A 24628-nucleotide genomic window follows, 5' to 3' on the forward strand; every position below is an offset into this window, starting at 1 on the left:
AGACTTGGAAAATGCTGTCAAATTCTTCTGCTCAGATAAAGCATGGCATGTCAGCCAGGGAAATAAGAGGAGAGACTCATATGTTGTAGGAAGCAATATGATACCAGTAAGCACACTGTTTCTGCAGAGAAAACCCATACGCAGTATCACTGGTAATTATAAAAACATTTGAGCAACTCTCAGAATATTAGGAGAATGAAATTTAACATTCTATCCAAATTCTACTTCAGGTGATCTCATTTCTCCCTACAGTGCCAACTGAATAAAACTCTGGATTATTCACTTCCCATATTAATTACGTATTAAGTATAAAGAAAATAAAAACATCCTCAGCAGTCTACTTCAAAAGCTAGCAGACATGTGGGAAGAGCTAGAATATTACTTTGGTACTTATACAGCCTTAAGTTACAATATCCTGTAGCAAAACCAGGATTCATTTAAGGAAAAGTGAAAATACATATTAGAAAGGTAATGAAAACTCCCCACACCCCCTTCCCGTATCGAAGGATGATCCAGAAACATCTGAATTCTGGAAACATAAAGGCAGCACAACTTGATGAAACACAATCTGAAAATCAAAACGCATAAAATGAGATACAGTATCTTGGTATGAAGAAAATACATTTCCTTGAATCAACATGCTCACTGAAGTTATTAACAAGGTCTGCATTTAACAAAGCCACATATTACCGAATTCTTATCTTAGTCTGACCTAAGCAGCAATCAAGCACAAAACCAATTATTCTGACAGAAGCCAAGTGCTCAGACTCTTAAAACAGCTACAAAAGCTGTTGAAACCTGTATTTTCTGTAAAGCTGTTGAAAAACTGCACCTATAAAGCTGCAAACATTACATGTCCTAAAAATCAGAAGTCTTCTCAGAGGAAATATAAATGACACAAGCACTCATTCACTCCCTTCCTCTCTGCAATTAGCAATTTCAGCAACCTTTCAGCAGATATTGACTACATTTAACTGTTTTTATGGGAGCCTCATTACAAAAGCTCGTAACACAAGAAGCTGGCTGTCTGTACAGTCAAATCAAAGGCAGGAAACACCAAAACTAAAGAACATGCAAGGAACTCGTGCACTTTGCACACCTGAATTCTATTTACTGCCACACCATAAGCTTATAATACCTTTCCCCAGTGGACAGACATTTCTAAACAGAATGCAAGAAAAGTATAACTTCAACAAATTTGCCAAATATGCAGATGTGTGTATTTCTAAAGGACAGAGTTCTCAAGCATGTGTTCACTGACAATGATCTTTCTCAAGTTCACAGGAGCTTTATTTACTACTTTCAACATGAGTGGTCCTAGAGTAAACTGCACTAGAGGTACTTCAAGCATGGTATCACCTGGGTGCTTTCTGAAAAGGACTCCAACATTGAACAGTGAAGCAGAGGGCAGCCAGAGCGCACTCCAGCTCTGGTACTGCTACGGGTAGTTAAATCTGCTTTTGAAACAGTGAGAACTCATTTCTGTGGGTGAGCCAGAAAAATCAAATGTTTTTTGGCTTACATAAAACTCAAGAAAGATTTCGCAAACAGAATCATCAGGTCATTCTACAGCTCACTGAGAATTCAGTTCATTCACTGCAAGTGAGACTGACTACTCAAAAGCTTCTTTTTTCTGGGATGTTATTTAAGTTTGTAAGAAAGCAGCAGTTCCGTATACACAGCTGATCATGGGTCTGAAACAGTTAATTTATTTGAAGTATGACTGAAAACCTGATGCAGTATGTGTCTATTTACTGCTTCACTGTGATGATAACAGTACAAATCCATTACACAAATGGAATCCCTTCAAAGTTGCAGCAATTCAGCTTCGTAGCACAGCACGTGGAACCCTTATAAATTATTTTGTTAATTCAAATAAAGGTTATATTCATACTAGTAAACCAAAGTCTTTATCCTGTATCTAAGTTTACTAAATTATTATCTCAATATTCTGTCCAACACAACTATGACACACACAAAATGTGGTTATTTTCTTTGTCCTCTGCAGTATCAACTGAAACCAAAGCCCTTCTCCACAGAAGCCCTGCAGAACTCTAATCACCTATATCATATTCCTTTGCCTTTTTCCTAGTTCCTCTATTGCTATGTGATTACCTATATTGATGTAATGACCTACTTGCAGCATCAGTATATGCATCTGTATGTTCATCTGCATGACTCCAGAGCTAAATGTGGAATTCAAGATCCAGATTTACCTTGACTATGTGTGACAGAATTACTGTTTCCTGGTTTTGCTGAGTTCCAGCCCTAACAGCTCCTAGCATCCCATGCAACTATGTGTTACCTGAACTTTTGATTATTCCAGTCCTTCATATTTCTTACAAAGCAGACACAAGGTCCCAGAAAGAATCATGCTTCCCACACTACCAACTGTTAGAATGCAGCAGCTTTTGCAATCCTTATTAAAGTTTTACAATCTGAAAGTGCAACTAAAAGAAAACTGATTTTGCTTTCATTTTCTCACAGAGGGTCGTATGTAGAATTTAGCAGCAGGTATCAGGGCTCCAAACAACATTTACAGCCTTTTTCTTGAGAGGTTAATTTAGAAATCAGGGATATATACAATTAATTAAAATCCAGCCTTGTCACAGGCTAACAATGGAAAACATGCGAACAATGCAAAACCTGCAAGCTGTTCTGTATTACTCATGGCCAGGGCAAACTAGGGCAGCTAAAAGCAATGGTAATAGGACACAATGTTGCCTGAAAGAGTTATTTGTTCAATATTTTACTCATGCCAAAAAGCACTGTAGATCACTGTGCAAGAGAATGTTCCTCAAACATTGTTTTCAGCCAATACACTCAGAATATACACAGTGTCATGGCAGATGTGAGGTGAATGTGACTACACAAAACAGTCATGGAGAAGCAAAAAGATAAATTAGAAAACACTGACACTTCAGAGAAATTACTAAAAATTAATACAGAACTGAAACTAAAGAGACAAAAAAGAGGCATCAGAAGCAGAAAAAAAGAAACTAAAAAAGAAGAGGTGCTGGATAATAGGAGATGGACAGTAAAATAATGCAGAATAAATAAGCCATGGTGTCCTGCCGATCTGGAACAGCAAGGCAACAACCAAAGGAGCTACACCAGCAAGAGCAAGCAAGAACAGCAGATATAGCACATAGTTCTTCACTCATGAAAAACATGTTGCATCAAAAGGAGCGTGACCAGCAGGTTGAAGGAGGTGATCCTGCACCTCTACTCTGCTCTTGTGAGAGCTCACCTGGAGTACTGTGTGCAGTTCCAGTGTCCTCAACATAAAAAGGACATGGAACTGTTGGAACAAGTCCAGAGAAGGGACACGAGGATGATCAGGGGACTGGAGCACCTCCCGTATGAAGATAGCCAGGGAAAGTTGGGGCTGTTCAGCCTGGAGAAGAGAAGGCTGTGTGGAGACCTCATAGCAGCTTTCCAGTATCTGAAGGGGGCCTATAGGGATGCTGGGGAGGGACTCTTCATTAGAGACTGTAGTGACAGGACAAGGGGTAACAGGTTAAAACTTAAACAGGGGAAGTTTAGATTGGATATAAGGAAGAAGTTCTTTCCTGTTAGGGTGGTGAGGCACTGGAACGGGTTGCTCAGCGAGGTTGTGAATGCTCCATCCCTGGCAGTGCTCAAGACCAGGTTGGACGAGGCCTTGGGTGATATGGTTTAGCGTGAGGTGTCCCTGCCCACGGCAGGGGGGTTGGAACTAGATGAGCTTAAGGTCCTTTCCAACCCTATCTATTCTATGATTCTATGATTAAGATGAAATACACAATAATATTAACTGATTAGGTAAACATCTGTCTCCACAGGTTACAACATTCCACTATCTTTCTTCCTTGTATTAGCCTTCTGCTCAGCATATGGAAACCAAATTATGCATATCCTAATTCAGATCAAAGCCGCAATCAACTATCAACTTTTTTCCTCAAACATTAAATTCCATCTAGCTTTATAATATTTGTTAATCCGTGTTGAGGTTCTACCAATATTCTTCCAAATTTAGTCTTCCTACATGATTTTAGGTTCCTTTAGGATTTTTTATTCATTATCAGGTCTACTACTGAAGCCGATGTAACTCCATGCTTTCAGCTGGTCATAACTGGTCACTCAAAAAACGTCTTGGGAGACAGACAGAAGGAGGGCAAAGTTATTTTTGAGAAGCAATCAAATCTATTTGCTCTTTTGTCCTTACATGTATAAAAAAGAAGTATAAAATCCTTATCACTATGAATGTAAACTCTTATACCCCTGGGTGCTGTACAAAACTTAACTAGGCAGAAGAAAAATACAAGTTTAGCACTTCTATTCAGCAGAGGAATCAATTTAATCCATTAGTTCTTCAGATGCATAAAAGTACACTGAAACAAAAGCTGAGAATTCAGAAGACAGTCCACATAAATAATCATCAAAAGCAGTCACCTAAAAAGGAGCCAAGAAGCAGACATCTCCATGCATCAAAACCATTCCAGCCGTTTGAAGAAAGAAAGATGCCTGAGCTTGCATTGAAAAAGGGCTGAAAACCCTGGTGAAGTCTTATCACTACCACTCTCCCGCAAATATACTTCTGCTAACTTGTACTAAGTCGGGATATTTCAAACCATCGTTAAGACACAGCAACAAGCATTTTCTTGTGAAAACTAGAGCAATAATTAAAATGTACTTACTAGCAATCATGATTTTAAATTGAGAAACTCAGCAATGCATAGGAGACTGCAAAATCCTTTTCCTGACTCAAAGTACTTTCAGTATAACCAACTGAAAATGAAACTTCTTGTATAAACTCATGCATTTGTAAGGAAATGTTTGAGGACGAAGCTTCTGTATCATGCAGTGCTGACAGCAAAAAAAAAAAATCATTGCTACTAAGGGAGACTCACAAATTGTAGGCTCTTCTTTAAACAGTAAATTAATTCTAGCTTCCCGCAGAGAACATGATTGCTTGAGCCACCTGACCATACTCCCAACTAGCCTGATGACATCAGGTCAAACACACCAGGCAGTCAAGGCCAGTTCCCAGGCCACAATTACTCTTGCTGGTGACTAGCAAATTCCATAGCCACTGGCTTCCAGGCTAGGTTTTTTTTTTCAACTTCAGAAATGACAAGGTTACTATGAAGCTACTATGATGCACAGAAAGCAGTTGTAGCACTCTGCCAGTAACTTCAGCAGCCCTAGGAAAGCAGAGATTCATTTTCTGAGGGCTACTTGAGATTTTTTTAAAGAGAAAATACCTTCTAGATCTGACTGTTCCATATGACTGTCAACTACTACAGGGAGACAAAAAAGGAAAACCTGCCAGCACTTTTAGCCTGAGTACTTGTGAGAACAAAACATAACCAGCACAGTACTCAGCATTCAAGATGACGACTTTGACACCAGGGAGTCAAATCAGCCACAGACAAATGTACCCTACATCTAACTAAAATATATTGGTGGAAGATAGTACTATTTCAAATTATATAAACAGAGAAAGATTGAGTATCTCTACAGTATCTAAATGAAGACTGATGCATTCAGAGGATAATGGCTTCATAACAACCTACAACCAGAACTCAAATGCCTGCTCCACCAAGTCTTCGTGAAATACATATGATTTTTCTCCATTACTTATTTCTAAAATGGGGAAAAAAGTGCTTCTTTACCCCATGATAACTACAATAATTACATTGTATTCCAAAACTAGAAAGATTGAAATACTAAAAGTTAAGTCTTAAACAAAAGCATTTAAATATACATGCTTTTAATTTTACTACCAAAATGCAAAGCCTAATTTCATGTGCAGTTTTCCCACGCGTAAAATGGTCCCCTTCCAGTCATCACTGATACTTTGAAACATGCAGAGCACTCCTTCACTGTTTTCATCAGAAAAGGAACACTATGACTATCTGAATTTGGTAAATTAAAGACAGAAACCAACTGAGATTTTTAGTTAGGCCACTTGAATCCTTTCCTAATAACTAAGATCCATTCCATTCCATTCTGAAATAACAGAAGAAAAAGCTTTTAGTGGTAAACTATCTTTCAGTTCAACGATTAAATGAATTAACAAAATGCTGTGTTATACTCTCCTGTGCCAAGCAGTCCTTCAGCAAAAATAGCTGAAAGCCTTTACATCCCTATTATTCTTATTTAACAATTAGATATCGATACATCGTTTACACAGCTTACAGAAGAGAATTTCAACTCCCCCATTTCCCCTTCAGCTTATATACTCCCACCCACAAAAACATGGTTATCCTTCATGTTCAGACAATAAACAAAACACACACAACACATTTAAATAAGAACACATGAGCAGAGAGGAAAGCTTCAAACATATACAAGTTCATTTATACTGAGACAAGGAGCCCCAAAATGTTTCAATCTGAGAGACAACTACTGTGTATAAAGCCACTCAATAAATTCCTTCTAAGTGCAAGGATACAGGAGACTGGCAATGGCCTTCTGTCCTGTAGTCCATTAACACTGCACAGCTGTTAATCTTTCACACAAAATTAATAGACTCCTCTTAGAATATTGGGAAGCAGCAGCAGGATGACCAGGTATACAAACTACCTTTCAGATTAAACGTCTGCTGTATTTTTTCCCATAATTATGCAAGACTCAACCCTGAGATCAGAGTTCTCTGCAGTCCCACATCCCTATGTGATGGAGAAGATGTGGTTTATATGGAGCCTGAACAGGAGCACTGAATTCAGTATGTTTGAATTTCAATACATTCAAACAATTCCAGTATATATATGTCATATATATATTTCATATATATTTTTCATATATATTTCATACATATATGTCAGTATATTTAGAGCTTTAGCATTTCCTTATGAAGTGACACCATAGAACACTGTTAATCTACAAATCTGATCAAGTTCATGACACTATGCATGTGTGTACACGTGTACATATTTGTACGTAGTGCTTATGCATATATAGACAGCACATGGTCCCAGCTACAGCAAATGAAACAGTTCATGAAGCAACAGTCAGCTTAGATATGTGACATGAAGAACAAGTCTAAAACAACAGACAAAGGTTCTTCACCAATTGCATATAAGCCTCTCCTATGTACACTGTGAAGGGAAGACAGCATAACAATAGGGTTCTGCCCTAAGAAAAGCAGCTTGTATACAGTAAGTTCTAAAATAAATTAACTGTATGCAGTTGCAAAAAAAAAAAACCAAAAAAAAAAGCCAAAACAAAACCCCACATTAAACTATTACCTGCTAGGACATCACTTCATTATACAAAATCATAGAATCCTAGAACAGTTTGGGTTGGAAAGGACCTTAAAGCTCATCCAGTTCTAACCCCCTGCCACTGGCAGCGACACCTTCCACTAAAGCAGCTTGCTCCAAGCCCCTCTGTCCAACCTGGCCTTGAACACTGCCAGGGATGGGGCAGCCACAGCTTCCCTGGGCACCCTGTGCCAGCACCTCAGTACCATCACAGGGAAGAATTTCTTCCTAGTATCCAATCTAAGTCTTCTCTCTGACAGTTTAAAGCTATTCCCCCTTGTCCTGTCACTATGTGCCCTTGTAAAAAATCCCTCTTCAGATTTCTTACAGACTCCTTTTAGGTATTAGAATAAATCGTGAAAATAAATCATCTCTAAGTAAAAGCATACATTTTATTTTTCAGTGCTGCTAGTAAAAGCCAGCAAGGGAGCCATGGGGAAACGATGCAATTCACATGACAGGTCTGGAGATACACGGGACACCCACAGTCGTTCAGTCAATACACGCAGTTGATAGAGCTTAACATGGCAAATTTCAGACAGAATTTTGTGACACCGGCCGGATCAACACAGCCAGAGATGCGTTGGGCGCTCGGGGAAAGAACATACAGCCATGCCACAACCGCGCTCAGAAGGCTCATGGGGAAAAGCTCAAGCTCCGAGTATCTCAGAGGAAGCACAAGGCAGATTTCACATAGCTTATGCTCCTTGAAAGAGGCACGAAAAGCCCCCTCCTTCGCACCCTACAAAGGAAGCAGAGCTGAGCCGCCCGCGGTCCCCCCACCCTCAGCAAGAGGACGCTGACATCTGACCGGTCCCACCTGCAGCCCCGTTTTCCCCATCCTCGCCCGCACCTTCCCCCCTTCCCCACGCTCCTGTCTGCAGCCGCGGCCTCGCCTGGTGGCTGCCGCCGGCAGCCCGGCGCGGCACAGGGGTGCAAGCGCCGCGCTCCCCAGGGCAGGGGCCGTGCGCGGGTGTGGCGGGGCCGAAGCTGCACACACACACGCGCACACACACACACACACGCACCCCCCCACACACACACCCCCTGCGAGGCGGCGGTTTGCCGAGGTGGGGAGGGGCGCTGAGGGACCCCCTCCCCCGCCGGGCTCGCACAGGCCTCCCGCCCCTGTCCCCACCGGGGGCGCGCCGCCTCAGCGCCCCCCGCAGCCGAGCGCTCACCGGGCAGCGGCGGGGGGCGGCGGAGCTCGGTGCGGGTGTTCCGCGAGGCCGGGGGGGGCAGGCGCAGGTCCCCGCCGGAGCCGCGTCCTCTCCTGCGGCAGCAGCAGCGGCTTGTCAAAGAGAAAACATGACGCGGGCGGGGAGCGGTGGAGGCGGGTGGCGAGATCTCGCGGGGCTACCGCGAGGCTCTCGCGAGGCACCGGCCACGCCCCGCCTCCGCGCGCTGCGCCGCCAGCGAGTGCCTGCCGCGGGAAACCCGGGCGCGTGGCCGGCGGCTCCGCACTCCTCTGCCCGCGGGAGCCCGGCGGAGCGGGGCGAGGCCATGGGGGATGCGGTGGCATGATCCAGGGAGAACCACCGCACGCGGCAGGCGGGGGCAGCGGGACCGGGCGGGTTTTCCTCGCCTGGCTGCAGGGTACATACAGCGCAGTGAAAGTTCACCTGAATTCAAAGAGGGACTTACAGGAACACGAGGAAAAGACTTCATCACCAGTTACTGAAGACAACTCATCTGGTTGAAAACTGCCCGCAGGCCACCGAGGGTCATACAGTATGTGGGGACACTTCACTTGCTCCTGCCTTTTCTTTCCCTTGGCAGCTGCTGCGGGCTTTCCTCAGACACATGGTACCTATGTTCCCATCCTTATGTACTTTGTTGTCCTAAAGCGCATCTGTGCCGTGTCTTTCCTCAGTATAAGCCCCCCTCTCAACCCAAAGCACATCACCTTTCTTAGCAGTTTGTTCTGAGTTACAAAGTGGTTTGGGGATTTACCAAGAGTAGAGCTTTGCTCCCTGGAGGGGCTGTTGCACTGCGTGTCACAAATTCCAACCAAAATTAGATCAAATGACACAGGCAGCTTTGGAGGCAGATCCCAGGTATTCACAGCTCTTTATTCTACACCCCCCCACCCCACCCCCCCCCAAAAGGCTACTCATGGATTCATGATGCTTTGCAGCAAAAAGAACAAAACAAACACTTTGCTTTGGAAATAGACTCAACCAAGCTTAAAACCAGAGCAAAAGCTCTGTTAGCAACTTGCCCATAGGATTACAGAATCACTAACTGGTTTGGGTTGGAAGGGACCTTAAACATCATCTAGTTTCAACCCCCTACCACGGGCAAGGACATGAAATGTCAACGACAGAACAATGCTCAAGACAACCCATTTTTCTTCAAGAAGTCTGAAGTTTAGCTTTGTACCCCTAACTGCATGGTCTACTCTTTTGTCTAAAGCCATAGTCAAACTCTGCTGTTAATCTGCAGCTTCTCTGCAACCTGTGCAAAACACCAAATAACCAAAAATGGAATATAATATAAAAACATTTTAAAGCATTCTGTTAAGTCTGTAAAATATTGCAGCTAAAAGATGCTGTGTAAAAAATATACTTAAAAAAATTCAACAGATGCATCAAGATACCTTCAATTCAGCAATGTCCAGCAAATGTGCTATTCTGTAGAACAGAAAGCAGGCTGAAGAGACACACTAAGCAGTGCCCCACACCCACATTCTTATGTTAACCGTAGCATGGAGACAAACCTTATCATTGACTGCAGGTTTTTATGGCTTGCAGACTCCACCAGCAACCCAGTGTCATAGACTTCTCAAAGAATTTCTTAGCTTTGCAAATGGATACTAAGTTCAGGAAGCTGCAAAGTTTTCTTGTTTTGTTTGTCAAGCCTTGACGTGGCCCATCAATCACCTAGCAATGCTGAGCGTCTAGAACACCTATATGCCTATATCCCCACAGAGACCCAGAATTTAAGGTACACTGGAGCCATTATGCAGCCACTCTCCAGAATGGCACCCGAGGAGCCAAGAACAGAAGAATCAAGGAAGCAAATTAATAGTAGTCTTCCAAATTAAACATCTTTCTCTCATTTTACAATACATACCTTTTTAAACATACATGAGGACTATAATACAGATTGTTGCCTTGAAAATCTTTGTCACGGAATTTCCCATCATTCCTGTTGCAAAATAGCACACTGGCAACTAAAGGCAGGGGCAACAAAAACCCAGTTTGACGTACCCAACCGTCTATGTTTTCAGCCCATAGAATGCTACCAAAGGACCATTGCAATTTATCTTTCTGAATTTTCACATGAAGCTTATTTATTAGATAGCAACTGTTAACATGCGATATTAATCACAAGCTTTTCTAAGTCTCAAGCAGCACCTAAAAGTCAAGTGGGGAAGCCCCAGTTGCTCTGGGAGTCTAGGCAGGCTCTTTTAGAGTCTGCCCATTGGGGGCTTAACTGCCTGAGCTACTGCCTGCTAGCACTCAGGGCCTTCCTGACTCAAAGAAAGCCCAGGATGCAAGGGATGCGGGATGAGGAGGTCTATCTCATCTCCTACTAAGCAGGCAAGTATTGTCAAAATTCCTGAGAAGACAAATGAAGCCAACAGCATTCTAGTTTACAGCAGTACCAGCAGGTCTAAAAATAAGCATATAAATAAAGGAAATAAGATCTAAATTTGCTCTAACATCGCCTATGGCTGTCAGTAGAAATCAGCCATGGCATTTGAGAGTCAAACTATCATTAAATGAAAACACAGCACTTCTATCCTCTGGAAATTGCAGAGGCCCCTGAAAGTCTTTTGGGCACCCTGAGGACACATTTGAGGAAAGATTAGCCCTCCAGTCATCTACAGCTACATATTAACAGGGGGAAAATAACAAAACATTTGAGAAGAGTTTTATGGGAGAACCCCAGGCACAGGCTAGGAAACCCAGAGTTACAGCTTCTCAGTGAGCAACAGCACTCATCCTCTCTGTCTCCCTCACAGCAAATGTAAGCGAAGTCTTCAAAGTCAACAAATTCCTACAGGTAATGCTCCTTGACTGCAGTATATTCATGTTCAACTTCTATTTCCAAGACAGTCTCCATCTTAGCTTCAAAGCACAGTGGGAGGCTGGGAGAAAGCCCATATGACAGTGCAGGTTTCAAGGGAATGGAAGCTGTAGATACCACCTCCCTCAGCTCTGTGCTCCCACCTCTCTTAAAACAGAAATAATCCATCCTGATGGCTGCAGATGTCTCAAGCCCCACCCCCTGGGTTCCCTCCTTCCCAGCCTCCCTTGGACTACGGCAGATTTCTTCCAGCATTCAGCTCTACAAGACCTGTTTTACGACAATGATTTCCTATTATTTTATGAGTTGTTGCATTATTTAAATGTATTGTTATGCAATCCCATCAAATGTATGTTTAATTTTAGGCAATGAGGAGAAAGGTATATAATGAAAGAACAATGTGCACTTTAACATCAAGTCTTCCTTTTTCTAAAACTGTAATTATACTTTATTTTTAGTAACCACATGTAACTCTTTACCCTCTTCTGATCCTGATATGACACCAGGATATTGTATCAGGTGTCTATGACCAATTCCACTCATTATTTGGTGGGTTTTTTGGTAATGCAGTGCCTAGGACAGGACCCACCATTCAGCATTAAATGATGCTATTTTTCTAGGACTACTTCTGCACAGTACAGGATAATTTTGGATCCTTACAGAAAAATAGGATTCCTATATGAAATATCTCAATTAACAGTTTTCCATTTACTGGCATTTCTTCCTGCAGATTCTGCGAACATTGGCATGCCTTGCTGTTGTCATGGCAATGAAAGGACTCTATATGTTTTTGGATGCGACTCAAAACATCTTATATAGAAATGGGACAACAATTAGAATAATGGACATTGGATGGTCTTGTGACACCAATTAATGAATGCTCAACAGGAAATAAAGAGCCCAAAAGATACTGAACATAAGCTCCTTGATTGGATACAAGACACAAAATTGCTACTTGAGACCCCATCTTGCAATTAGGGTAAAGCTTTGTCACTCTTGAGCAGTATTAAAATCACAGTGATCTGCCTGTGCTCTTGCTTAGCTAGACCAGGATCCAGATTTGCCCAAATAAAGACTGCTCTTAAAGTTCACAAATACAGAAGTCTTGTACTGTATACCCATCCCAGTAAAGGTCTTGAAACAATCGTTTCTCTGTGAGGGCTCATTCAAAGGCAAGATTTCTCTTGGCCAGTGAGCTCACAATTTATATCAGGCAACAGAAAAAGAAAAACATTTTAGAGGAGCAAGTTTACAATTTAAAAGACAAGGAGAGGAGCTTCTGTCAGGCACTGGTCAAGTATGGAAGATGCAGTTGCAAAGAAACATAACTAAAGCCAGCCTACCCCAATCTATAAAGCATTTGGAAAACTTGATTGCTAGGCTAGAAATACCATTCACCTATGCCTTCTATATGTTACTCATCACAACACCAGCTCTTTTCCTGTAGATCCAAGGTATATGAGGGAAACTGTTATTAGAACATTTTGCCTGTGCAGGGATGCCAAATATGGAGACACTGAAATATATGCATCTGTGTCAGTCACTAATTTCATCTTCTGACTCATGTTCTGGAGTGACAGTTATTCTGCATGGCACTTCCTGTTCATACCAAGCTGAGCTACACTAGCTGTTATTTATTAGAAAGCAACCTAAAGCCACATCCAAACAGCCAGCTGGCTCCTACCCCAGTACAAATCATCACTTGCCGCATGATCAGCACTTTCAGAGCTCAGGACTGCAGGTGGCTGTGTCACTTCCCTCCTTCTGCTGGATCCCAGCACACCACACACTTCCTTCCAGAGTAGGGACCTGTCTGAAGTAACCTCACATTTAAGATCCAATTCAAACCACCACCATCTCTCGCTTTCTTTAGCTAGCTGATAACTTCCAAAAACTGATACTGGTCAGTCTGGGTGAAAGCTTCCTCCAGCTCAGAAATGGCCAGGCCAAAACAGCAAACATGCCAGAGACAAATAAGAAAAAAACACCCCATGGGAAACAGGAAGAGTTTGTACTGGAAGACAATGAATGAGAATATAAAGGGGAAAATAAAAGAATTTTACATGAACAGCTAACAACTAAACTCATACACAAGACTAATTCCAAACTAATACACGAATGGGCACAGGACTTTTTTAGCATATGTATCAAGAATGTTATTAGCACTTCAGAAGGATTAGCAATTCACCTTAGCTCAATATGATAGCATCCACTGCACAGCCAATATGCAGCTTAAATGTTGTGTCATCACTACACGCATCAAGATACTAGAAGAGTTAAACAATAAATGACCAACAGGCAAAGTACCATTAGAATTGCCACTGCCCAGCTTCACAATACCTTTCAAGCCATACTTGTAAATTTAGGTCCCCTGTTTTAAGAACCACTGTTGTGCAATTCTGCAGTTGCATCCCCACTTCATACCCCTTTAGCAATACAGTTAGGAAAGTACTTGTCACAGTTGCTTCCCCCTGTCCCCTGTCACCTTTCCTATGCAGTGAGCAAGGCAAACCAAGACCTCTGGATAAAAACACAGACAAGAGATAACACAGAGATCCAACATCACCTTTGTGCTTACTACTGGAACGCGCAGATGAAAACAGACTGAGACTAGTTGTCCCTTTGCATTCAAAGTGGAGAGGTTATCCACTATTGTGGCCCTGAAGCAACAGAAGCAAACAGACTAGTTAGTCTTGGCAGGACATGGGGGGTGTACTGGAGGGCTGCCCAATATAGTACACAAGAGATGGGTGCCTGTACACATTAACTTAATGCACAATAAACTCACTGCTGTTCCAAAAAAGGAGTAGCCACAGTATTTCATGAGTTAATATTTACAAAGGGTTGCATCATATGAAACTGGACTCAGCAGCAAAATAACACTTGAGCTGTTTTTAGCAAGCACTAGTATTCTGTCTTGCTTCAAGGAAAGTCTAGAGGTGAAAAATTTAAGGAGTAAAGATTAAAATTAACGTTTATGTAGTCATAAGCACAGCACTGATCCAGTCTCCATTTTCATGAGGAAAAAAGAAAAAGTAATATTTCAGTTACTTATCCAGAGGGCTTTGGTTAAGCAGAAAGGTTCATTTTTTTTTCTTTTATTGAGGCCATCTGACCTTGAGTAAGTCTCCTTCCAATGTACTGCTCTCTGAAACAGGCATAATGCCAGTAGTTATATGTATAGTTTGCTTTCAAGTTACTGTAATCTTTCTGCACAAATGCAGATACCGTAACTGTTCCACACAAGATCCTATGCATGATTTCTTTCAACAAGAGGCATTTGGTTTTGTAAGTCAGAATATATCATTAATTTTATTAAAGCTATTAATAACCATTAAGCCTAAGAAAAGCAGCACTTTACAGTTGCGATTGCTTTTTCTTCGCAGAATACAGATGCATAGAGCCAGTACTGCTATCCTCAACACTAACAGCATTCAAAGGCCACAGGTACAATACCTAGGTCATCATGCCACATTAGACCTGAAGGCCTGAAAGATACTGTAAAACATCTTACATCTTGCCCGTACAGCATATTCCAATGCATTGTTCAACAATCTTAACAACTTCTTCCATTTTCTGCAGATCATTCCTCAGATAAAAAAAAAAAAAGAAAAAAAATCCCCCAATTTTTTTTTCCTAAGGGGAAAAAAAACCCAAACATACAACTCTATTGTCATCCCAGAATTTCTCTTTCTGAACTTCAGCTACAAGATGTGAGTTTATAAATCTTTTCCAACCGACAGCTATGTCACTTCCTTGCTCATGCTCCATTCACTAGTATTTTCCCCTTTTTCCTGTTAGTTATTCACCCAGTCCCCTAATTTCATTTTTTTAAAGTGATTGTTCTTTGGCTTCTGTCAGTTCATTGATATTTTTCTAGTCTTTAACTGGAAGTAAATATTCTAACTGTTGTCTGAAAGCTGTACAATGAGGAATTATCCTTCTGCTTTCATGAATCAATGAGTACTCTGTAAGGCTAAAAGCATTGTTTTCCCCCCATTGTTGTCACATTTCCTCTCATTCCATTTGTTCTTGGGTTCCACTTTTCCCAAAAAGCACCACAACAGAAATAATATCCTCCTGGACCTTTCACTGGGAGATCTTAAAGTGTTTCTCAAAAGGAATCATCTTTCACTTGGATGAGTAAAACACAAGTTATAAATAGGATAATTCTCGCACCCCAGTATACGTAGCACAGATTGTGTTCCAGCTCAGCATGTTACCCAATATTCTGCTTTTTAAAGAAAGCCTCCACTCATATTGATCTTTTTAGAAAGAGACTGGTAAAGTTCAAACATTGCTTTTTTGTGTCCCACACAGCTTCTTGGGCTGCTATCACTACAATATGGGGTGTTTACAAATTCTAAAAACTCAGCAAAAAACACCCAAAACTCTCCTTTCAACTGCTTTCTTAGAATATTCATTATAACTTCTCACATTTCCCTAGAAAATGTGGTTCCTCTAGTGTTCCAACAGCTCAACACACTGCTTTGATGTTTTCCCTAAGAAATGTTCAACTGGTTCGACATCAGTTTTCATTTAAGTCACCAGATGTACTCCCATTCACATTCAGCCTAGAAGAACCTACTTGTGCCTCACTAAACCTGCAGGTTTCATCAGTAACATAAATATTCACAAAATCCCAAGTGTGAAATTCTACCAGAGGAAGACAGTTTGCAGTAAACACAACAGAACCTCAGATCTATGCTACCTACTTCTGACCCGAGTACCATTATCTTGAGACACACACACAGAGCACAAGAGACTCCCTAATACACCATGACATCCTTCAGTACAGTCTCCTCTTAAATTCTCAGTACTCTTTCTGGATCTCTCCCTCATATTCTATTTCTTTTAAACCATCATTAGAGAAACCTTACCAGCTCTTAATGTCTGTGTGCTAAGCAAAAAGCAGTCTCCAATTCCTGTGAACAGTTCAGTGTGTTATGAACTAAGTACAGCACCCTCCAAACTTCAATAAGGAAGTTTTAATAAACACGTAAATTAACTCCTGGTGTTAGCAAGAAGGTCCAGCATTGCCCAACTGCCCATGATCTAATTAAATAAGGTCTTAGAGAAGTTACAGAATCCTGGGTCTCAATCCAAGTTTTTCAGTCCTTTAAAAACAGAAGGCATACAATTAGTTGCAATAGTTGGATACAGCCTTGAAATATCCTTTAATGCTAATTGATAAATAACCATAACATCCTGTCATTTGTCCAGAGGAAATGCAAGTGAGGTAGTGCAAGCACAGAACAGCTATATTCAGTACTGTATTGATGTGATTTTTTGTTTTTCTTCAACTAATTAACACTGTATTCATTAAATATGTCACTGAACTCTTTCCCAGTTTAGCAGCATGAGAGTCTGGGTTTGCCCCCAGCAGAGATGTGTCTACCCCTCATGCAGTGTTTTCAACTCTAAACAATGGAAATGACAAAGAACAATGATCCATTCAGGTACTGAAGTGCATGGGAGAATCCATAATGTTCATCTTAAATAAACTGGTTCAATAATGTAATATTCAAAATAAACATTTTCCTTTTTCCTTCTAAATGAATTGGCTAACAGGTATATTTAAATTGTTCACAATATCTTGTGATACAGCAGTTTTGAATGTTGTTTTTACAAAAGCTTTCTGTGTTAGATCGCTTCATTTTATTACTCTGAAGACTTACCTTAATTTCTAAGATACAGCCCTATTTATGCTTCACATAACCAAGCACAAACTGTTACTGAGTAGTTTCTAGCATGGCAAAGGTGAATCAAATACAACACCTTAATATAGCACTGATTGAAAATTCCCTTCCCATTTAAATAACTGGAGTGACAGAAAAAGAAACATTAAAAAGGTGAAAGTAATACCAAAAGGGGCAGAAAAAATCTGAAAGGAGCCTTTCCTGAGTGAGCTTAGAAATTCAATACCTCAGTTATCTGGTTGCAGCTGAAGCACTCAGTAAGTCCATATTCTCTGCTCTCACATGTAGAGTTTATCATATTTATGTACAGATACCTGGTGTGCCAGCCTTTGAAGAGCGGCTGAGGCTTTAAAGTCCTTTTTGATCATGCTCTCACACACATATTTCAGCGTGAGGTTATACAGTGTTGGATACTGGTGCCAGGATCAAAGTCCAAGCTACGGAATTAAACATACTAGCGGGACAAGTACAGGATGGTTAGCTTCAGCATGGTGACATGTGAATGACAGACATCTCTTTTCTGTTGGTACAGGGTGCCACAGAAATAAAAATTCCTATTGTATTAGAAGGTACCACCCAGGAATATGCCTCAGGATAGCAGATGAGCCCACACCCACTGCCACCACCTACACCTTCCTAAACCTTTCTCCCCCACCATGCAATTCAGTACTCTTCCCCACCTCTCCCAGCTTCTCCTCAGTGCCATTCCCCTGTTCCCCTCATCCACAACACTTTCTCCCCTCTTAAAGTACACTGTCCGATTTCCTCTTGTATCAATCAACATCTGAACCAGCTCATCTGCACTGCACTGCAAGGCCAGCAAGCCTGCAAATACCCTTTATTCCAGCTGGCCCCTACTCAGTGTACACAATACAATTGGTCTAGCAGCCACTGCTTTCACTGTGGGGCACATCTGATGTTTGGGCCTGTGATCCAGCTGCCTGAAAATGTAGCAGGTCCGAGTTTGATGCTAGTTAATGTTAACCTCAAGCAGGGGAGAGGCTCCAGCATCACCTGGGTACAATGGAGAAGATGAGGTAAGCACAGGAATGAGTCAACTTGGTATTTTATTTTGTTTGCAATATTTTGTCTGCAGTATTTTCAATGCTTGAAGTATAACCTGCCCAACATCATTCACAAGCCTTCTGTAGGATATCACTGTACAGAACAGAGAGCAAACTAGGACAAGATATAAAGAAGAAACATGTAACGCATGATACTGTAATACATGATACTGTAACAGTGACCAACTTCTATAATTCCACTTGCATGAAGCGTGAAACAAATAGTGTTCACCTGTGTCATGCCTGTCTAAAAGCAAAGAGGAAGCTCCCTAACATAATATATATATCAACCAGGGTATTATCTGATTACTGTTTTTCCATTATTGGTAAGTCTTGGGGTAGAACCACTGTGACACAGTGATGCTCTCTAGGAACCCTCTGCCAGCACATGCTCTTGCAATCACTCAGCCCTTTGCATTTATTTCATGGTCCTAACCCCTACTAGGAAATTACTGAGATGAAGCTGTGCCAGAGTTTGGCACTAGAGAACAGATTAGGCCATCATACATACGGAACAGGGAGACAATAAGGCAAAACAACAGTGAAGTAATAGGGAGGGCAAGAGGGATGATAACTGCCTGTCCATCTTTCCAGGCACTGACATTGGACAGCTGAAGTTTTAAATCAGTGCTCATTCCATTCCTGGCTACTCTAACATGCCCCAGGATCAAGACCCATGCCCAAACTGGAGCAAAGCTGACAGAAAGTCTACAGCAATAAAAAGAGCACAGACCTGAAGCAGGCTACTGAGAAGGAATTTCAGGCTTTGCAAAGAAGGCAAGGGATTCTTAGATCTAAATGGAGAGAGAGCAGCACAGGTCAAAGATCCTTTAGAAGAGCATCTGGAATAGATGCATCCTTCAAAGAGCTCAAGGTCAGGCTTCTAATTCATTCTAAATGTTCTTCTCTATTTGAAAACAATGGTTGTTACAGCATGAGGAATTGGGCTGTGCTGCACAATAGTTTCACATACAAATGTGACATGGGAGCATGACTACAGGACAATATAGGGCAGGAAACAAAAGAAAGACATTGCATCCCATTGAAGCAGCAGGGCATATCTCTGGCAAGCCAAAAGCAATTACTGAAATGGGAACCTGGCCAGCCTCCTACAGCCAACAGCTATCCTTACAAAAGAGCTATCAGGCCTCTGGACTGCAGCTTTATTTTGTTTCAGAGATGGGGCACCTCCAAATGCACAATGTCACTTAACATTTTAGGATACTGAATTAGAGAACAAAAAAAAACACCTAGCAAATTAGCAGCAGCTTTTCAAGCAGTGAATTCTGTTTTTTGGCTACAAAGTGATCAGATGCTTAACTTCTCTGAAGTTACAGCTCAGTAAGAAGAAGATTTTACACCTGTATTTAAAAATAAGCATGCATGTCTTTCCACAAAGATCAGTGCTTTTTGTGAGCAAGACCCTAGATGACAAAAAAAAAAGTCAAGTTGATCAGTTTCTTGCTGATCCTTAGAGAATACTTCAGATACTGTGGTTACAATCATGGAATGAGATTTTTAATAGAATACTGTAACAAATTTGCTTTTATGTTTTTATTAGCTGAGACACTGGAAGACCAGATAAATTTTATCTCAGTTCTGCTGATTTTTAACATTTGGATCAAAAGAGATCGTAACTAACATTTTGTAGCTCTACACTTATTCTGTCTGAAGTAATTGCCCTTAAATTCAGTCCATTTACATTTTCACTGAAAAAAAAAACCCAGCAGTAAATCTTGTGTCACTTCCAAGGTACTTCAGAATTAGCATGTGGTCAGGTATAAACCTGGCATGATCTGTAGTGCCTAAGAAGAGTTTAAGTAACAAGACTATTTCAACAGAGCACATGAAAGTTCCAGTAATCATTAGAAAGAAAAACATGGAATGAGACAAACTCTTTACTTCACACAGAATTAATTTGCTAAGACATTAATATGACCTTTCTTTACGCTGGCAATAGTTGTACATAGCTATTAAGTACAGGATAAGTCTACTGTGCGTGAACTTTATGGATGCTTGATTAAAAAGTAGCTGCGTAACAAAATTGAATTTGAAATTTTGCAACCTTTCATAATTTTACATTTTTTGTAAATTTGGGGTTTTCATAAACATTTTTTAGAAAACTTACATGTAATTTTTTGTTCCCTAGGGAGTTGATAAGCAAAGCTGCTACAAACACAGAAATGCAGAAGGCCAGGGGAAAAAAAAAAACCAAACCTGTTCGAAAGAGCATTTAAACATTCTTAGTTCTCCTTTAATACTTAATAAAACTTAAAAAGCTGATGATAAATGAACATAACGTTGATTCAACATGCTGGAAGTTCATTTTAATCAATTGCAAGACATTTTCTATTGCATCTGAGAAGTTGTACTCTACATTGTGACGAAGTAGCGCAAATTGGATACATGTTTTGCCCAGATACCACGCAGAAGCCTGAATCACCCGTCACTCTTGAGGAACAAGTACTTTAACATTCATTGTAACAAAATGAGCATGTGTGCATACGCAGTTTGAAACTCGAGTTCCTCCTCATCTTATTGTTGCTTTTTCCTTCAAACTGAGCAATACACACGATTTGGTTCTCAAGCAGGTAAGAGGCATAAAATTTTAGAAAAGTTTCTTCTAGTGTTAGCAGCCACTACAGTACAAATTATCTTAAGAATTCAGAAACAAGTTTCCCAAACAAAAGTCTTCTCACCCAGACACCCTGAGGAAAGCAGAGCTGACTTATGACAGGCATGACCAATTCAAAGTGAAACCTTTTCTAATACTATGCATTTCACAAGGACCAAACCACACTGTGTTTGTCAGGTACTACAAGGTCACAAGTGTAAGCAAGTAGACCACTAAGAAAATACACCTTCTTACTATTACTGTATCCAAATACACTGAGTTGTACTAATATGAAACCTCTGATAACAAACAACCTTTTAATAACTCTGATTCAGACCATTATCCTTATATATATGCTGATCTGTTAACTAAATTCTTTAAGAATGTGTGAAGTGTGTACTAGGTGGCTGTAAAATGCTACCAGCACAAAGAATTCTAGTCTAAAAGCACTTAGTCCCAATGTGCACAATGAAAGTAACTATGTCAGGGTGTCTATTATAGTCCTAAGTTAATTCTCCATTTATTTGCTGACACTGGTTCTGTGAACCCAAATTACAGAACATACTTAGCATCCCCTCACCTACAAATGATACAAAATATACACTGTAGGCAATGTAGTATCAGACTTGGAGGTGGGGAAAAAAAAAAGAACAACCCTAAACCAATATAATAACCCCACCAACATAAAGCCAGGACACTGATTTCTGCTGTTCACAGGATTTTCTGCCTTGTGTTCCACTGTTAATTCCAGATTTATCTACACTTATCAGAAAAAAAAAAAAAACAAACAAAAAAAACCAACAAAAAATAACACCAACCAACACAAACCAACCAACACCCTCCAACAAGTTCAAAGCCTATGCAAATTCAGAAATACCAAACACATTCACAGCATGCTGGCTGGCTATCATTCACGTGATTTCCTCAAGTCTTGGCTTGTGGCTTAGTCCTGTTCAGTGCTTCTAAGTACAGAGAAAATTGTAAAGAACACAGAATTTACAAAGTTGATAATTTTAATCAGAAACAAAGCCAAGACTGTCACACAGTCATCTCTAAATCAGATAGGCCTTACCTCATCCCAATACCAAATACCAAGGTTTGTTGGGTTTTATAATAGAAGGTTTTGATATCCAGTCTTACTTTCCAATCAAAGACAAATTTTTTTGTTATCACCCCAATATTTTTTTGCATTACTGCTATTCACTTAGACCATTCCTATATGGCCACACTCAGCATCTTTTACAAGAAATTGCATTCAAATCAGAACAAACCACTCCTGACTGTCATATACTTGTCAGGTCAGTCAGGACTCTCTACCTTGCCACAACCAGGGCACTGGATACAGTCACATCACACTGCTTGCCTTTTCTGGACCTGAGCTTTACCGCAGAGAGCATACACTGCAGAATGCAGCTATTTTTGTCCCTCTTAACTTACTCCGATTACATGCTCTTTCCTCAGCACAGTCTCAGGATGACTATATGCTGCATATCTTCTGTCATTTGGCCTGTTATGGCCCCAAGCCTAGATATATTTTTCTTAATTGCTACACATCATCTTTGGCAGGCTTAATTAGCTTCCAAGTAGACTGAGAAAGACACCGACAGTACATAAGGCCAAGAAAGAGAACATATTAGCTATCTGTTCATAATACTTACTATGCAATGGCTTAATTAAACTCCCTGACAAAAATAACAAAATTTAAAAACAGTTAACTGCTTTATTAGTCTTATATTTAGGTGCTGAGATTCAATAGGGAACGCATCTCTTACAGTCCACTGTCAGGTCTTACAACATGTATAATACTTAGCATAACATGCTTTGCCATGTGAGGTTCATTTACTTGAGTTGCTATTATCAGCATTAGTCATGAGCAGTGGAGAGGGTTGGAATCTCATTGATTTAGAGTCATTTAGGGCCATCTATTCTATCAGCTTTCCAGGAAAGCCTCACTAAGCTCATTTTATGCCCAAGTAGGAGACATGAACAAAGATATTAGGCTATCTGCTTTGGGAGGTGCTTTTTGGTCCCATATAACAAAAGTTTTTCTTCAGGAAAGAATCTAATTCTTTTCATGCATGCTCCCTGATATCTGGGTGCAGCCTTCTCTCTCTGTGCTTGCAGAGTCAAGAACATGGCTCACATCCTGCTGGGCACTGCTCAGCAAGTATCTGACTTTAGCCACCCTTCTGGAGCCCAAAGGGTTCCTTCAAAGATAGTCAGTCCTGTTACCTGGTTGAACTGAAAGCCCCACAGCTGGAAGCCTCCTGTCAGAGGACAATGCAGTTTTGAGTGATAAGATTTTAGTAACCCAGCGTGTTTCTCCTAGGCTAAATTTTGCAGAGTGGTGACAGAAGGACAAGGAATCACATCTATTACAGCCTCCGAAGAGTATACTTGTCAGCTGCTCCCCCTTAAATATACTATCCATTATATACCCTTTCAGGGCACAAAGAAGTCTGCCTCCTTAATGAGCGTCACTCAAACCAAAGCATAAAGTTGCTTCAGCTGTTTGGAATGAACCACTTACCCAAGATTCATACAGCAGCTCCCAAGCAACCCTCAGCAACCCCCAGAACACATCCCTCTGCTTTTCAGCATGTTTTCTAAAAAGCTCCAATGTCAGCAAAACACACTACTCAGGGCAGGTCAATCATCATGGTTGCTAAAATTCACCTGCTGGGGATGGACTGTCTATCTCTCTCAAATTAATACTGTTCTGCATAGGGTCCTTCAAAGTTCCTGCAGAACATGTGCTGCAAAGTTTATTCAAGATGAGGCTTCACCTTATACATGAGCAGTAACAACAGTGCCAAAGGGAGAGACAGACACGTTAGATCACAGCAGGTCAGAAGTATTTTAATTAACATTGCAGAAATTTCTTGAAGCTGAGGCAAGACAGATTGCCAGTGCAGATTCTGTAACGAAGAGCTTGCATTGCCTGTCCAACAGGCACTGAAGTCATGTCCTGGACTTGCAGAGAGCATTGCCATTTTTGTCACAACCATATTCTGTTTTATCTCAGGTTGAAGTTGTCAAGAGACTTTTATTGCCCTCTTTTGTTAATAGGAGAGTTTTCTAGCAGCAAATAGACTCAGTAGCGTGCATACACCCTGCTTGGTCCAACTTTAAGACAGGACATCAATTACTTGCAGAGACAGTTCTAAACCAAGACAGGCAGGCTTGCCATGACATCCAGTGGCGAAACAGCCTGTATTACCCTACGTGTTTCTTCAGCCCATGTAGCGTCCTGTTACCTGACTTTCTCAAAAGTGGAACCCATCTGAATAGTGCAGTAGGATTTGCTTCACTCAGCGGAGCCAAAACCATTAAACATTATAAACATATCTCAGTAACATTTGTACCGGTCTGTAGTCTCTTGAATTCAGAGCAAAGAGAATGAACATCTGGGCTTCTCCCAGTGTGGCTTTTTGAAGAATAAACAGCCAGTGCTGCTTGAAATGAAAAATCTGAGTGCAAGTACAGTTTGGGTGGGGAGAACAAGGCAAGAAAGCTGCCATGGAAAGACGAGAGCCCAAACTTCAAAAGCAAGACAGTAAGAAAGGAACCCATATGATCTTGAAAACATACTCCCTGTTTGATAATTTAGAGAAGTGCACTAGGTTGTTTATCTTCCTTCTATTCCCTAGAGATTTTGTTCGGAGGTCTTTTCCTTCCAGCTATTCTTACAGATCATTGCAGCTTCTCAAGTAATTCAGGGCCTGCCTTCCCTGACCCATCTGCCCCAAACCACCCTTCAGTAACATATTCCTAAGTAGCACATATCCATTGAACTTGTCTCCATGGCACTTACACTGCAAAACCAAACTTTTCATTTGCATGAAAACTGCACCTCTTTTTCCACACTGTTTTATGAAAAGTGTAAGCTGGCAGATTTTCCTCATGAGCATGTGGATCTTGTTGATAAAGCTATCTCCAGCACTTAGTCTGTGCCACAGTACACAG

At 41.0% G+C, this 24628-nt stretch overlaps 1 protein-coding gene and 1 long non-coding RNA gene across 3 annotated transcripts in view; one reads left to right on the forward strand and one right to left on the reverse strand.

Moving 5' to 3' along the window:
• Positions 1–9919, reverse strand: part of HERC1 (HECT and RLD domain containing E3 ubiquitin protein ligase family member 1) — a 95992-nt gene extending 86073 nt beyond the window's left edge. Inside the window, exon 1 of one of the 2 annotated variants that reach the window (XM_057399653.1) lies at positions 9850–9919. The gene's annotated coding sequence lies outside the window, so the exon portion shown is untranslated. Of the gene's footprint in view, positions 1–8431; positions 8450–9849 lie in introns of those variants that run through there. The other variant, XM_057399662.1, reaches the window with a different exon arrangement.
• On the forward strand, positions 8856–12430 carry LOC130594078 (uncharacterized). The gene is made up of 2 exons (XR_008970971.1): positions 8856–8981; positions 12016–12430. It is a non-coding gene; the product is annotated as an uncharacterized LOC130594078 (long non-coding RNA).
• The last annotated feature ends 12198 nt before the right edge of the window (positions 12431–24628 follow it).

The sequence above is a fragment of the Pezoporus wallicus genome, unplaced genomic scaffold (assembly GCF_028554395.1).
Source record: "Pezoporus wallicus isolate ANWC-B61680 ecotype Strahan unplaced genomic scaffold, APGP_CSIRO_Pwel_v1 contig_3952, whole genome shotgun sequence".
Classification (NCBI taxonomy): Eukaryota; Metazoa; Chordata; class Aves; order Psittaciformes; family Psittacidae; genus Pezoporus; species Pezoporus wallicus.